This window comes from Pongo pygmaeus, chromosome 6 (assembly GCF_028885625.2).
Source record: "Pongo pygmaeus isolate AG05252 chromosome 6, NHGRI_mPonPyg2-v2.0_pri, whole genome shotgun sequence".
Taxonomy (NCBI): domain Eukaryota; kingdom Metazoa; phylum Chordata; class Mammalia; order Primates; family Hominidae; genus Pongo; species Pongo pygmaeus.
In genome coordinates, this window is record NC_072379.2 from 107,330,180 (window position 1) to 107,341,949 (window position 11,770).

The following is an 11,770-nucleotide window of genomic DNA, read 5'->3' on the forward strand; positions in this document are numbered from 1 at the left end:
AGCTTTTTGGGAAAGTAATGAAGTCTATTATTATTATTATTATTATTATTATTATTTTTGAGACGGAGCCTCGCTCTGTTGCCCAGGCTAGATGGAGTGCAGTGGCGCCATCTCGGCTCACTGCAAGCTCCGCGTCCCGGGTTCATGCCATTCTCCTGCCTCAACCTCCTGAGTAGCTGGGACTACAGGCACCCACCACCACGCTCGGCTAATTTTTGTATTTTTAGTAGAGACGAGGTTTCACCGTGTTAGCCAGGATGGTCTCGACCTCCTGACCTTGTGATCCACCCGCCTCAGCCTCCCAAAGTGCTGGGATTACAGGGATGAGCCACTGCACCCAGCCAAAATCTATTATTGATTATTAATGACAGACAATCTGTAGACCCTACTCAGATGATTATGGACTTTCAGGTCTCAGTTTGTAGTTCCAAGTGGATCACAAATTATAGTCCTTTCTCAGATAATGTGAGAAGACAAAGTAAATGCTTCCCTGTTCATTGACATTTGGTGATAAATTTGGCATATAAGTTCAGTAACTTCATGGTAGCATAACTTTGTTTTAGGGCAGTGGGATCCTGCTACATAGATATGTTTATTTGTATGGCTTTGAGTCTATCAACAGCTCTTGGGACACAGACTTGCAAACAGTAAGTCTCTGTCCTCTCCTTCTTATCCATCCCAATGCTTTGTCTATGGTATTCTCTAACCATGATTTAAGGGTCTCTTGTCTAGACTCTGAAATAGTCTATAACTGTCTTAAGTTTCTGGTGGGAAGTATCTGTCTCAGCGGTTCCAACACCTGTCTGATGTAGGTACAATAGCCACCATCAAGTCCCTTGGGATCGGGACTTTGTCCTTAGAGACATGCAGTGTTTTCGAGCAGACCAAGCTGACATCTATCTCCTCTCAGTGTCCAAAACTGACTTCATCTTTTAAGAAACAACATGTCTAACCATGTTGGAGTAAAAACGAATTTGAAATTTGCTACTTTCTTAGTATGTAGGTATCCTCTGTGCATTAGACCTATGAAGTTTGATTCTCTGGCTGGAAAAATTACTATTTTGTTTTATTTTATTTTTTAAGTTTAGGTCTTTTTTAAACTTTTATTTTAGGTTCAGGGGTACATGTGCAGGTTTGTTATATAGGTAAACTCATCTCATGAAGATTTGTTGTACAGATTGTTTTGTCACCCAGGTAGTAAGCCTAGTACCAATTAGTTATTTTTTCTGATTCTCTCCCTCCACCCTCTGGTGGACCCCAGTGTCTGTTGTTCCCCTCTTTGTGTCCATATATTCCCATAATTTAGCTCCCACTTAAAAGTGAGAATATGTGGTATTTGTTTTTCTGTTCCAGCGTTAGTTCGTGCAAATAATGGCCTCCAACTCCATCCATGTTCCTGCAAAATACATGATCTTGTTCTCTCTTAGGTCTGTATAGTATTCCATGGTGTATATGTACCACATTTTCTTTATCCAGTCTATAGTTGATGGGCATTTAGGTTGATACCACGTCTTTGCTATTGTGAATAGTGCTTCAATGAACATTTGTATGCACGTGTCTTTATGGTAGAACGATTTATATTCCTTTTGGTGTATTCCCAGTAATGGGATTGTTGTTTGAATGGTAGTTCTGTTTTTAGCTCTTTGAGGACTTGCCACACTGCTTTCCACAATCATTGAACTAAATTACACTCCCCAAAACAGTGTATAAGTGGTCTCTTTTCTCCAGATCCTCACCAGTTATTTTTTAACTTTTTAATAACAGCTATTCTGATTGGTGTGTGATGGTATCTCATTGTGGTTTTGATTTGCATTTCTCTAATGATTAGTGATATTGAGCTTTTTTTTTCATATGCTTGTTGGCCACATGTATGTATTCTTTTTAAAAATGTCTGTTCATGTCTTTTGCCTACTTTTTAAGGTTTTTTTTTTTTTTTTTGCTTTTATCTTGTAAATTTCTTTAAGATCCTTACAGATGCTGGATTTTAGACCTTTGTCAGAGGCGTAACTTGCAAATATTTTCTCCCATTCTGTAGTTGTCTGTTTACTCTGTTGATAGTTTCTTTTGCTGTGCAGAAGCATTTTTAGTTATTAGATCCCGTTTGTCAATTTCTGCTTTTGTTGCAATTGCTTTTTGCCATCTTCATCATGAAATTTTTGCCTGTTCCTATGTCCTGAATGCTATTGCCCAGAGTTTTTATTGTTTTGGGCATTTCATTTAAATTTTTAATCCATCTTCAGTTGATTTTTGTGTATGGTGGAAGGAAAGGATTCGGTTTCAATTTTCTGCATATGGCTAGACAATTATCCTAGCACCATTTATAGAATAGGGAATCCTTTCCCCATTGCTTCTGTGTGTCTGCTTTTCTGAAGATCAGATGATTTTAGGTGTGCAGACTTATTTCTGGGCCCTCTTTTCCCTTCCATTGGTCTATGCATCTGTTCTTGTAACAGTACACTGCTGTTTTGGTTACTACTGTAACCCTGTAGTATAGTTTGAAGATGGGTAATGTGATGCCTCCAGCTTTGTTCTTTTTGCTTTTGATTGCCTTGACTATTTAGGCTCTTTTTTGGTTCCATATGAATTTTAAAATACTTTTTTCCAATTTTGTGAAGAATGTCATTGGTAGTTTGATAGGAATAGAATTGAATCTGTAAATTGTTTTGGGCAGTTTGGCCATTTTAATGATACTGCTTTTGTTCCCATCCATGAGCATGGAATGTTTTTCTGTATGTTTTTGTCATCTCTGATTTCTTTGGACAGTGTTTTGCAGAGATATTTCACCTCCCTGGTTAGCTGTATTCCTAGGGATCTTGTTCTTTTTGTGGAAATTGTGAATAAGATTGCCTTCCTGATTTGGCTCTCAACTTGGCTGTTGTGGGTGTATAGAAATGCTAGTGATTTTTGTACATTAATTTTGTGTCCTGAAACTTTGCTGAAGTTGTTTATCAGCTGAAGGAACTTTTGGGCTGAGACTATAGGGTTTTCTAGGTATAGAATCATGTTGTCTACAAACAGGAAGAGTTTGACTTTCTCTCTTCCTATTTGGATTTCCTTTATTTCTTTCTCCTCTTGATTGCTGTGGCCAGGACTTCCAATACTACATTGAACGGGAGTGGTGAGAGAGGGCATCTTTGTCTTATGCTAGTTTTCAAGGGGAATGCTTCCAGCTTTTGCCCATTCAGTATGATGTTGGCTATGGGTTTGTCATACACGGCTTTTATTATTTTGAGGTGTGTTCCTTCAATACCTCGATTATTGAGAGTTTTTAATATGAAGAGATGTTGAATTTTATGAAAAGCCTTTTCTGCATCTATTGAGATAATCATGTGATTTTTGTTTTTAGTTCTATTTATGTGGTGAATCACATTTATTAATTTGTGTATATTAAACCAGCTTTGCGTCCTGGGGATGAATCCCAATTGATGGTGGTGGATTAGTTTTTGATGTGCTATTGGATTTGGTTTGCAAGTATTTTGCTGAGAAATTTTGCATCAGTGTTCATCGACTGAAGTTTTCTTTTGTGTGTGTCTGTGTCCCTGACAGGTTTTAGTATCAGAGTAATGCTGGCCTCATAGAATGTGTTGGAGAGGAATCTTTACTCTTTTTTTTTTTTTTTTTTTTTTGAATAGTTTCAGTAGGAATAGTACCAGCTCTTCTTTGTACATCTGGTAGAATTTGGCTGTAAATCCATTTGGTCCTAGCTTTTTTAGTTGGTAGGCTATTTATTATTGATTCCAATTTTGGAGCTTGTTATTGGTCTGTTCAGGGAATTAATTTATTCCAGGTTCAGTACTGGGAGAGTGTGTGTGTCCAGGAATTTATCCATCTCTTCTAGGTTTTCTTGTTTGTGTGCATAGAGGTGTTTGCAGTAGTTTCTGATGATTATTTTTATTTCTGTGGGGTCAGTTCTAACATTCCTTTTGTCTTTTCTACTTGTATTAATTGGATATTCTCTGTTCTTTGTTAGTCTAGCTAGTGACCTATCTTACTATATTTTTCAAAAAACAAACCCCTGGATTTATTGATCTTTTGAGTGGTTTTTCATGTCTTGATCTTCAGTTCAGCTCTGATTTTGGTTATTTCTCATCTTCTGCTAGCTTTGGTGTTGGTTTGCTCTTGCTTCTCTAGTTCTTTCAGTTGTGTTGTTAAGTTGTCAGTTTGAGATCTTTCTAACTTTTTGATGTGGGTGCTTATGGCTACAAATTTCTCTCTTAACACTGCTTTAACTGTGTCCCAGAGATTCTGGTATGTTGCATCTTTGTTCTCTTTAGTTTCAAAGAACTTCTGAATTTCTGCCTTAATTTCATTATTTACTTAAAAGTCATTCAGCACATTGTTTAATTTCCACGTAATTGTACGGTTTCTATATAATTATATGGTTTTATTGCCCTGGGATCTGAGAGTGTGTTTGGGATGATTTCGATTCTTTTGCATTTGCTGAGGATTGTTTTATGTTTGATTGTGTGGTTGGTTTTAGAGTATGTGCCATGTGGCAATGAGGAGAATTGTATATTCTGTTGTTTTCTCCTTTGCTTATGAAGCTTAGTTTGGCTAGATAGAAAATTCTTGGTTGAAGATTTTTTTCTTTAAGAATGTTGAATATAGGCCCCCCAATCTCTTCTGGCTTGTAGGGTTACTGCTAGCATGTCTACTGTTAGCCTGATAGGGTTCCTTTTGTAGGTGACCTGCCTTTTCTGTATAGCTGCCTTTAACATTGTTTCATTTCAACCTTTGAAAATCTGATGATTATGTGTCTTGGGGATTATCTTCTTGTGTAGAATCTTTCAGGGGTCCTTTGTATTTCCTGAATTTGACTGTTGGCCTCTCTAGCAAGGTTGGGGAGTTTTCATGGATGACAGCTTGAAATATGTTTTGCAAGTTGTTTGCTTTTACCCTATCCCTTTTAGGGATGCCAGTCATTTGTAGATTTGGCCTCTTTACATAGTCCCATATTTCTTGGAGGTTTTGTTCATTCCATGGTATTCTTTTTAAATAATTTTGTTTGACTGTCTTATTTCAGGGAGCCAGTCTTCAAGTTCTGAGATTCTTTCCTCAGCTTGGTCTATTCTGCTGTTAACAGTTGTAATTGCATTACAAAATCTTGTGGTGTGTTTTTCAGCTCTCAGATCAGTTAGGTTCTTTTTCGTTCTGGCTATTTCATCTGTTGCTCCTGTGTTATTTTGTTGTGATTCTTAGTGTCCTTGGATTGGGTTTTGGCATTCTCTTGAATCTCAATGATCTTCATTCCTATCCATATTCTGAATTCTATTTCTGTCACTTCAGCAAACTTAGCCTGTAAGAACTCTTGTTGAAGAACTAGTGCAATTGTTTGGAGGACAGATGACACTGGTCATTTGAGTTGATGGAGTCCTTGCATTGGTTCTTTCTCATCTCTGCATGTGGGTGTTCCTTTAACTGTGGTGTAGATTGAATACAGTAAGTAGACTCCTTTTCTGGATGTTTTCACAAGGCCCAGGTTTTATGCAGGATCTTTATTTGAAGGTCACTTCTTGTTTCTGGTTTCAGAGGTGGGTATGTTAGTGAGGTGTTTTGGGTGTTGAAGCTTTGGGGTGTGATCCAGTAGGTGGTGTTTAGGCATAGTAGGCAGACTCTTGCTTAGACACGTAGCTTCCCTATATTTCCTCACAGTTGCAGCTGTCCACCCTCTCAATGCTCTGGAAGTGTGGGTTCCTCTCCTGCTTGAGTTCTGGCTGTAGACTGCAGCTTGGCAGTCCCAGGCTGCCCACCATAGCTCTGGGGTGATCTTGGGTTTTATGTTTCCTCCCAAACTTGGAGGCAGCAGAAGGGATCTTAGTAATGGTTGTGGCAGAAGGTCTTTTGCTTGCTTCCTAGGGGCTCCACCCTAGAAAGATGCAGGTCAACTATCACTAAGTGCAGTCAGCCGGGGATAAGGGGTCTGTGCTGTGGGCCCAAGCTGGAGGTTCCCTGCCTGGTGATGAACAGGAGGGATGAGTTGGACCTATGGGAGATGAACTGGCCTCCTTTTGGGTTGATTGTAGCTTATTGGAGGTGTGGAGAAGGTACTTAGGGTCTTTGTTCCTTTGTTAGTTCAAGGGTAGCAGGGGTAGTACCATTGCAGAGGCAGTGGTAGAGGGAGCCCTGGGGCTCCACCTCCAAGAAACACAGAGCCACTCTTACTGGGAGTGTTCAGCCAGTGGGGTGGGGAAGTTGCACTGCTGGTATGAGCTTGGGGTTCCACTTATTGAGGGGTAGGGGATTGAGGGCTCACTGGGAGAAGAGACTGGTGTCCTCTCTGTTTGGTGACTGTGGCATGCTGTAAGCTTGGGTGTACCCTTCAGGCTCTTTGTTTCTTCAGCAGACTGAGGGCAGCAGTGGGGATGGGGGTTCCATGGAAGAGGAGATCAACTCCTTTCTATATGGTGTGCTGGAGATGCCAGTGTAATGAAGGGGTCTTTGTTCCTTCCCTAGCCCAAGGACTATTAGGGTAGTACCACTACAACTGTAGTGGTAGAGGGGTTGTGGGTTGATTCTGGGATTTCCTCCTTGGAGAAATGCTGGGCTGTCTCTGATTGTGATTACCAGACATGGGCAGGGTGGTTGTGCTGGAGTCCCAGGTTGGGCGGCCCTGCCAAGTGAGGAGAAGTGAGGACCAGAATCTGTGTGGATAACAGTCTAGCCACTTTTCTGTGAGATGGTTTTTCCGTGTTTGGGCTCTGGACCAGCCTCTTGTCCCATAGACTCTCCGGAGCCTGGAGACAGCAAGGGCAAGGGCTGGGAGACAGCAAAGATGGCAACCTATCCCTCTCACTGGGAGCTCTGTCCAGGGAGTAGCATAGCTGCTACTGGCTCAATAGCCCTGGTGGGGGGTGGCTGGAGACCCAGGCCTGGAGGACTCATCCAGTGAGAAGATATGAGATCAGGGACACATGTAACAAACAGTCTGGCCACTTTTCTGTGGGGCTGCTGCAGTATGCTGGGGTCTGCTCTAGTCCCTAGTCATCTTGGATTTTCCATTACCTGAAGGTACCAACAGTGAAGGCTGTGAAACAGCAAAGATGGCAGCCTATCCTTCCTTCTTGGAGCACTGTCCCAGGGAGGTATGAACCTGAGCTGATCTGAATGCACCTGCAGAAGGTGGTTGGAGATCCCAAGTGGGAGATCCCACCTAGTGAGGAGGAATGGGATCAGGGACTCATGTGAAAAAGCAGTCTAGCCACTTTTTCATAGAGCAGCTGTGCTGTGCTGGGGGTTTGCTCCAGCCCCCAGTTGCCTCGGGCTCTCCAGACCCCAGAGGAAAGAATGGCTAAGGCTGCTAAACAGCAAAGATGGCAGGTCGCCACTCCCCGTGGGAGCTCCGTCCCGGGGAGGTTTGAAACCTCTGTTGGCTGGAGCACACTGGCAGAAGTGACTAGAGACCCTGATCAGGAGATCCTGCCCAGAAGAAATGGGAATGAGGACCCATTTACAAAAATAGTCTGTCTACTTTTTCGTAGAGCAGCTGTGCTGTGCTGGGGGTCCGCTCCAGCCTCCAGTAGCCTCAGGCTTTCCAAAGCCTGCAGGCAAGGATGGCTAAGACTGCCAAACAGCAAAGAAGATGGTCCACCACTACCTCTGGAAGCCCCGTCCCAGGGAGGTATAAAACCTCCGTTGGCTGGAAAATACTAGCGTGGGTGACAGGAGATCCCAGGTGGAGATTTAAGAGAAATGAGATTTAGGATCTGTGTGAATAAGCAGTCTTACTGCTTCTCCATAGAGCTGCTGGACTGTGCTGGGGGATTGCCCCAGTACGTAGTTGCCTCGAACTCCTACTTCCCTGGGTGGAGGAGGTTCTCCTGGCTCTGTGTTGCTCCTGGGAGGGCAGTTGTCCTGCCTTGCTTTTCTCCATTCTCCATGGGTCAAGTTGTTTCCTTGGTGAGTCCCAATGTGAGTACCTGGATATTTCTGTTGAAGGTGCTGTATTTACTTACCTCTTCCATTTCTCTCTGTAAGAGCAGTGCAGACTAGTTGCTTTTAGTTGGCCCTCTTGGCCAATCCCCTGGCAAAATTATTTTTGAACAGTGCTTTTGTCCATAATGTGCAACTCTGATTTTAGTGTCACCTCTCTAATGATCCTTGAAATTTTAAAGATGTTATTATATTTATGCCTTAAATATAATTGAATTTTGGCACCATAATTCCAACAATTTAAGTTTTGTAGGTGAAAGTGTCCTTTTGTGTCAGATCTGGAATGACTCTTTTAATCTGGTGGATTGTGTATCCTAAGCGTGTCCAAGGTCTTTATTGGCATTGCCACAAAACATAACCTTATAAAATTGTTAAACCACATTCCACTCCTTTTACACTTTTTATTTATTAATTTCAAATTATATTTTGTCTGTTGTCCATTCACTTGGGACTCTGATTCTGGCACCTAATATATTAACTGTCCACCCCAGGTTCATGATACCCACAGCAGTACCCATGAAAGAATTGTATGTGTAGCTTGATAAACTTCTTCTATTGGGTAGCTCTTGACTACTACTTTTTTCTTGACTACTACTGCTAACTTTTTCCTTGACTACTACTAATAACTTCATTAGCATGGTATATACCATAAGTTCTCAACATTTTCTACAACCCTTCAATCATCCTCTTACCTTCTCCAAAAAAAAGCTCATGTGCTGTATGGCACATATTCTGTGTCCCATGTGACATGAATAATAATGAGCTTAATTAGGAAAAGCATATCTCTGTTATTGCTTTAACTAGGTAAATGCATTTTCCCTTAATAAACTCCTTAGGGAGGCTCAATTCTTAATGCTATAAGAATCTGTGCTATAGGAAAGCTGTAGAGGAATACACTTTTAGAAAGGAGAGCATTTTCTAGACATTTAAGTTACAGTCACATGTTGATCTGGCTTCTATGTCCTCCTTTTCAGACCTGGGAGGTGAATTCATTGATTGATTTATTCAGTAAATATTTATGGAGGGTCTGCTCTGTGTTAGAAAATGTTCTTCACACTGGTTATTTGTTAATAACAAAGACTCCATCCTCATGGGTTTACATTCTAGTGGATGAGACAGGCTATGAACAGATAAATGTTATATATCAGGAGATAATACATGCAATGAAGAAACATAAAGAAGGTAAGAAGGAAAGGAAGTTCTGGACTCAGGGCTTACTATTTTATATAGGATAGTTAGGGAAGGCTTCTATATAGGATGATATTTGTACAGACATCTAAAAGATGTGAAAGAATAAGCTACATGGATATCACTGGAAAAAGTTTTCTCGGCAGAAGACAAACATATACAAAGAACTTGAGCTTGGGACAGGCTTGGTACATTTAAGGCTTTTTAGCTGGAGCTGAGCAAAGCAGGCAAAAGGGAAAATAGGAAGAGATGAGTCAGAGAGGTAGTGAGAGGTAGGATGTACGGTCCTCTAAGGCATTGGTCTTCAAATGTTAGCCTTCATTTGAGTCATCTGAAGGGCTTGTTTATAATTCAGTAGATTGGGAGGGGGGCCTGAGAACATTTCTAGCAAACTCTTAGGTGTTACGGATGATGCAGTTATAGGGCATTTGAGGTCATGGGAAATACTTGGACTTTTATTGACCAATATGAGAACTAATGGATGAGAGAGAGTAAAGGAGTGACTTGCATTTTAAAAGCACAACTGTGGTTATTGTATGCAAATAGAGGTAGGGGACCAGGGTAGAAGGAGGGTGTCCAAGTAGTAAGTTGTCATAATAATCAGGTGAGAAGAGATAGTGGCTTTATCCAGGGTGGAAGCTATAGAAATTGAGGAAATAAATGTGGTTGAATTTTGGAAACATTTTGAAATAAAACCCACTCCATTTGAAGAAAATGGGGTTTTCTTTACATCCCTTGGTGAATATAATCAAGTAATGGCATGAAGAGCCTTTGCTCTACTGTCGCTGATGATTGGCTCATATTTGGCCCTTACTACATGACTGAAGTTGAAATCTTTATTTTGTGCATATTTTACATACACTAATATACGTGAACAGAATGTGTCAGAATAATTGAACTCCTGTGATAGGTTGTAAGTATGTACTTTTAAAATGCCAAGCATATGTTCTAGATTTTTATTATATTTCACCTTTGTTAAATGATTTAATGTATGTCACATTATGAGATTATTACTGTCAACTCCAAACTTCATTCAATCACTCATATCATAATAGAAGACATTGACAAAAGGCTGGTTGTGCTTTGTGTCTTTTATAGGATTCCTGGAAAATGTTGTTATAGTTATGTCTTTTTGCTAAATGGAATTTGTAAGAACTGCTTAACATTTGTAGGTGAGACATCAACCCCCTCCCATCCCATGCTTGTAAATCCTGATGCTTTTGCTCCAGAAATCCTCATTTCTACGCTGTGATCTCAGACTTTGGTTTCCTATCTGCATATCCTGGTAAGACAATGTCAGCTTGTCTTGTGCCACACTTTGAACCACAGCTATTGTTGTCTTTAAATGGTAACCCAGAGTGAGAGGTCATTCCACCGTATTTTGCCACCAACTCAAATGCTTAGTGCATTTCAAATCATGGCTTATTAGAGCCAAAAACCTTCATAAATTGCCTTGTCTATTATCTCATCTTACAGATATGGAAAATGAGCCTAGAATAGCTTTAAAAAACTTATTTTTGTATTTTTTTTTACCATTATGAGAGACAAGAATGTGTGCTTTAAAAAAAGCCTTTACCAGGGGTTGAATAGTAGATACTTTAACAAGACATTTTATCAAAATATCATGGTCGTCATTCTGAGGTCAAAGTCATAGTGTTAACAATGTGGTGTGAAATGATCTTGGGAGCAATAGTGTGAAGGGGGCAGCTAAGAGGTGTGTCTCTTGTAGGTGGATGTCCTGCATCTTAACCTGAACAGCAGGCATAGTGAAAAGAGGAGAAAATGGTTCCTTGTTTCCTCTTGGAGGTCATATCAGTCTTTTGGCTACTCAGAATTGTTTTTGAAGGGCTATCCTATTAATAACCGTGATAAATCTCTGGCAGGATAAAAACAGATTAGTAACTCTATAATGTAAAGCAAAAAATCATGTGTAACTATGTATTTCTCCAGCGAGCCACTGACCCTTAAGCTCACATCATGCCTTAAAGCAGTTGATACATGCTCTTTTTTTAGTCCCCAGCCAAGCACTGATTTCATTTTGTCATATGTTTCTAAGCCTCCAGAGGTGCCTGCCTAAAAGGCAATCCAGGGGATGCTTCTAGAACAAGGTGAAAATTGATTCTGGGAGAGAAAACCACAGATATTCTCTACAATGGAGGAGCGAGGAGAGCAAAGGGATTCTCTGAGGGCTTCTTGAAGATGGAATCCAAGTTTGCTTTCCAAACTGAGATATTAGAGGAGAGGTGAGGTAGAATGAGAATTTTTTTCAGTATCTGAGACCTCAATTCCTGGCTTTTTATTTCATAAACCCACATTTCTTGGTAAAGGTTTAACTTCCTTTCTAGAATAATCCTTTCCACATTTCCAGCTGCTTATTTTCTTGGCAATGTGGACCTCTGCTGTGCACTTCATAGGACCCTTACGGGCTTGCTTCACTTCTAGGTAGGGATGTCTGAGGCAATCTCTACCATTTGGCCTTGAAGTTTGTGAACAATTTTGCATGTTTTCATGTGAGTTATTTATGAGAAATGTTGCTTAAGAAGAAGTATATCACTATATAATATACTTGGGAGAATATTTTTTAAAAAATCAAATTTTCTGTACTCCAGAAGAATTAGTTTAAGGGGGTGGGGTCCAGGGGTATGAACAGATA

At 40.5% G+C, this 11,770-nt stretch overlaps 1 pseudogene; it reads left to right on the plus strand.

Moving 5' to 3' along the window:
* The window catches only part of LOC129041575 (uncharacterized), a 75,039-nt pseudogene extending 67,389 nt beyond the window's left edge, over positions 1-7,650 (plus strand).
* The last annotated feature ends 4,120 nt before the right edge of the window (positions 7,651-11,770 follow it).